This window comes from Cucumis melo, chromosome 11, assembly GCF_025177605.1.
Source record: "Cucumis melo cultivar AY chromosome 11, USDA_Cmelo_AY_1.0, whole genome shotgun sequence".
Classification (NCBI taxonomy): domain Eukaryota; kingdom Viridiplantae; phylum Streptophyta; class Magnoliopsida; order Cucurbitales; family Cucurbitaceae; genus Cucumis; species Cucumis melo.
In genome coordinates, this window is record NC_066867.1 from 19,081,644 (window position 1) to 19,087,145 (window position 5,502).

Sequence of the window (5,502 nt, forward strand, 5' to 3'; positions counted from 1 at the left end):
CCCTCAAAGAAATCCTAATCCATCGCCAAGAACCCTAACCGCCGCCACTTTTCCATTCATCAGCCACCGCGCCCGCTGCTCTCCTCTGTCATCAGCCACTGCCCCTACTCGCACCCGAGCGTAAGATCCGTACCGCGCAACCCACAACCCAAATCAATCTACCGTTCCCGAGCTCTCCAGCCACAGATCCGAGGCGAGTGTCACCGTCATCTACAAGTCGCCTTTGTTTTTAATTTCGTGCGTCGCCGTCAAGACCCAGCCGACTGTCGTTTGCATTTCGCCAGCCACCGCAAGTTGTTCCATCTAGTCAAACGTCATCGCGTAGCCAGCTGTCTCCATAGGTCGTCGTGTGTGCCATCGTCTGAGCTCCACCCAGCCACATCAAAGCCTCCTCAGTTGCGTCCCCGCAAGCCGTGCCCGAGCCGCCACTTTCCTCAATCAAGCCATTTTTCCTGCTGAGCTGAGCCGTCTGTTTTCCTTCAGCTGAGCCATCTAGCCAGTTTTTTTCCCTAGCCAAGTCATTTTGAGCCACTAATCTTATTTTTTACTTTTACCTATTTTTGGTAAGTTGAGTTGGGTTTTGGTTAGTGCCCAACAAATATGGATTTTTGGACTCTAGTTAAACTATGAAATTTTGAATGTTGGATTAAATTGGTTATATTTAACTTGAATTGAGCTGGGAATTTGTCCAACTAAGTGTAAATCGAATTCGGCCTTGTTTTGGGGTAAGTTAATTCAATTGGATTTTTGGATCCTTAATCATCTGCGTGTTAAATTATTAAACTTAGTTATTTTCCCTTATTATTTAGGATTTTCTCTTGAGAAGCTTGACCGCGACTGTTAGGATAATCTCGGTTTTAACTAATCTCTAGGTAAGAGATTCTACTACTAGACCTCGAACTGAATTTAAGAGACCACATGTGTTTATGGTTATGCATTAATGATAGTCCAAATGCATAACTTGATCTTATTGATAACGATTGTCATTATATGGATGATTGATGACGATGGCTGTTAATATGTTTATTATTGTATATTGATGATGACGATTGTGTTATGTCTTTGATGACAATGTTTGAGTAGAAATGATATGATCGATACTTATGCCATGATTATGTTGATGTATGTGATGTTGCATGTTATGGTTAGGTTGTGCTGTTAGCTTTAGTTATTAGAGTTGTACCCGCATGGGTGTCCCTCGGGATCACCACCTTTTATGACTATGTAGTCCAACGGGATCACCAGTCTAGTATGACATAGACATAGACATAGACATGATTATGAGTGATTCGATGGGGTCACTCACAGCCCGATTGTCTGAGTGTTTCCTTCGGGTACACTAAAGATCAGTTTGTTCTAGGTGTTCCTTTGGGTTCACTGAAGACCAAATAAGTTCTTATGGGATCACAGATTTGTACATGTTCGGGAACGTGCCAGTTTAGGGGCACCACTTTAGAGGACTCTAATAGGAAGTTAACAGACACCTAGCGGGACTAGTAGTGGGTCCCTTGCTGAGTATATTTTTATACTCACTCTTTTTTATCTAATTTTACAGGCAGAGGTAGAGGTAAAGGCAGAGGGAAGCTGGCGAATGACAAGAAGTGACCGTGGCGAACCATAGGGATCATTTTTTTTCTTTTGCTTCCATCTTATGTCATTTGATCAGATGCACTTTCTATTTTATTTTATTTTATTTTATTTATTTATTTCTTTTTCTTTAAAACTTGATAGGGCCCGAGTTAGGATTTTATTTAATTTTATCTTTACCTACAATTGTTTATAATTTTTTAGGAGTATTTGAGGTTTTGTTTTATTTTCTATTGTTAATTTAAGAAATTTTATTTATTTGTAATGACTTCGGCTTAGTATAAGGAGTTGGGTCGTTACAAGCTTCTTCATTTTATAGCACGTTGGTTTGAATGGTATTTTTGTAATTATCGGTGATTGGGATTGGCTTCTATTTGGCTTCCTAAAACGATCGTTTATACTTACATAAACGATCGTGCATACATATTCAGCGATCGTTCAAGGTACTTTAAATGATCATTTATATCTAAAGTTTTTCGTCGTCATTTAAGGTTTATTATCTAGCTGTTTAAATTTGGGCCTTTTTTTCATCGTTTATACTAATTTATACAATTATGTACCAATTGTATCATTGTCTACACGATCACATATAATGATCATTTAGAAGATTACTCAAGCGCATGTGGTTGACTAATTGCATGTTGATTGAGGCATTTTTGGTATTTCCCATTATGGGCATGTGGACTTTTTTTGTTTTTAGAATTGTTCTATATAGTGTAAATATTTTACTTATTTGTTTGATTTTTGAAAACAATCCTTAATTTTTTGGGAAATTACATCAAATGACTAAAATATTTAGAAAAAAAAACAACTCATAGCACCTCATTTTTACATATTGCGAATATGAAAAATATGACAAGTAATTAATAATATCATACGGTTATCGAAGGGTTTGGGGTTTATCATACGGTTATCGAAGGGCTATCAGATGGTTATTCGCTTTTAAATTTACTATTTTTGCAATTTGAAAAATGTAATGTCATGGACCCTATTATCATAAGTTTTTTTGCTATTTCTACAAATGTCCCTTTTTTTTTGCCTTCTAGTTTTTTCTTTTAACATTTTCTTTGTTATATTTATATTTTTTTTTTATTTTCAACCAATTCTATTTCTAATTTTAAAATACCAAAATTTAGAATTTATGCTTATAATTATTTTGATGTAATTTTTGCTTTTTTCGGTCCATCTTTTTTTTCAACATGAGCTTTATGTTAGAATAATACTCTATTTATTAAAGGGGTGTTTGCAAAATAGAAAATTCTTTTATGATAATAGGGTCCATGTTACTGCATTTTCTAAATTACAAAAATAGCAAATTTAAAAGCAGATAGCCATTTGATAGCCCCTTCTGAATGCCTTTTGATAGCCATATGATATATCTAATTACTTGTCATATATAATATGGAAAAAAAGAGGTGCCATGAGCTTATTTTTTCTAAAAAAATTTTGTTGTCTGATACAATTTTCTCTTTGTTAAATTCAATTATTTTCTTATTCTTTTAATTTTGTTTCATTGTTTTTAACTTTTAGACATGGAATATTTTGTTTGTGATTATAAACCATAAAAAAGAGAAGCATTACTTCGTTAGTCAAACCAACGAGACATGTCGAGTTACCTAAGTCACGCTCTTACCTTAAGAGACCAACTTGATTGCATACAAAACCTTACAAACCACTCAAACTAGCAACGTAGCAATGGACAATAACATTGTAGTTTAGTAATTGATTAATTAATTATAAGTTATAGTTAATTAAATCAATCAATCAATTGTAGACTAAAACAACTACAACTATATTTAGTTTTTGGTCAATTAATTATAGTTGTAGTCAATTAATTCAATTGCCATTTCAATTCTTTTAAGTATAAATTTCTGTTTCAATTAATTTTAAATACCATAATTCTTGGATCAGTAATAATTTATTATTCATTTTAGTCGATAAATCATAAAAGAATTAACTAATGAAGCTACACTAAACTAAGTAAACTCAAAATAATAAATATAATATAAAACATCCCTGAAAAAAAGATTTCTAAGAGTTAAAAATAATGAAACAAAATTAAAAGAATAAAAAAAACAATCAAATTTAACGAATAGAGTATTATTCTAATTTAAAGCTCAAACGGAACAAAAAAACAAAAAATAACATTAAAATAATTATAAAGCCTTCATTCTAAATTTTGTATTTTAAAATTAGAAATAAAATTGGTTAAAAAAAATATAAATAAAACAAAGAAACTGTTAAAAGAAAAAAAATACAGAAGATAGAAAAAGAATGAGTATTTTCAAAAATATAAAAAAGCGGCAAAGTATTTATACGGTATAAAACAATTTTGAAAATGAAAAAAGGCTAGAACCCAACATGTAAAATACAAAAAAATGCCCCATCAACAATGCGCGTAATATATTTGGTAACACGATTTAGTACAGGATCATTTAGATTTCACTAATTTGTTACACGATCGTTTAGATTTGGGATTCCAAATCTAAACGATTTTTTTTTTCAAAATTTGGTACGTTTAGATTTGGCTACACAATCGTTTATATTTGGCTACCCCAATCTAAACCATCTAAACCATTTTTTTTTCAAAATTTGGTATACATTCGTTTAGATTTGGGTAGACGGTCGTTTAGATTTAGGGTTTCAAATCTAAACGATTTTTTTTTCAAAATTTGGTAGACGATCGTTTTGATTTGTCTACACAATCGTTAAATCGTTTTTTTTCTCTCAAAATTTGGCAATCGTTTATATTTGGCTACCCCAAATCTAAACCATTTTTTTTTCAAAATTTTGTATACATTCGTTTATATTTGGCTAGATTTAGATTTGGGGTTCCAAATCTAAATGATTTTTTTTTCCAATTTGGCTATACGATGGTTTATATTTGGCTACCCCAAATCTAAACGACTTTCTTTTCCAAAATTTGGTATAAATAATTTTTTTGAATATTCTTTATACGCGATCTTTTAGTTTTGGTTATTCTAATTTAAATGTCTAACCAATTTTTGGTTATCCTAATTTAAATGTCTAACCAATTTTTTCAAGATTCTTCTACATTTTAAGATTTGGTTACCTAATCTAAACGTAAAAGAACAAAGACGATACAATGCACGTAGTGAATGAAAAAAAAAAGGAAAAAGAAGAAAGAGGAAGAAAAACATGCACACATCTAAAAAAGAGAGAAAAACAAGAAAACGATAGAAAGAAATAGATTTGGTTACCCAAATCTAAAAAAGAAAAAAAATCGTAGCTAAAAAAGAAAATACAGAGGAAAACGATTAAAAAATCTCAGGGAGGAGAAAAAGATGGAAGGACAAATTTGAAATATTTAAAAAATGCCTAACTTTATGGACCATTATTTAAAAAATGGCTAACTTTATGGACCTTGTTATACGGACCGTAAATATTTCAATAGTTTGTTATATTTAGGAAAGTTTTATTAATAAATCCACCGTATATAAGGAAAGAAACAAAGAATGAATTTTTTTTTTCCAAACCCTTACGTAGCGGCAGTTAAAGAATGAATAAAAAACATTAAAGGTATGTTTGGTTAAAGGAGTAGAGTGGAGTCACTCCACATTTGCCCCCACAAATGTCCTTCAACTACAAGTGTTAGGGTTATTTTCTAAATAACCCTAATGATCATTATTCCCCTCTCTTCCTTATTCTACACGACTATTGTTCCCCCCTCCCTCTCAATTCCATGATACAATTTTCTCCTCTCCCCTTCGTCTCCCTTTTCCCGAAATGGCCTTTCGTCCTTTCGTCTCCCTTCTCTTTAATGTCCTTTCATCTCTCTTCTCTTGAATGTTTTTTTGTCTCCCTTCTCTCATATGCCTTTTCGTCTCCCTTCTCCCGAAACGTCTCCCCTTGTCTCGAAACGGTGATCTTCCCACTCTAATCATCGTTCTTCAC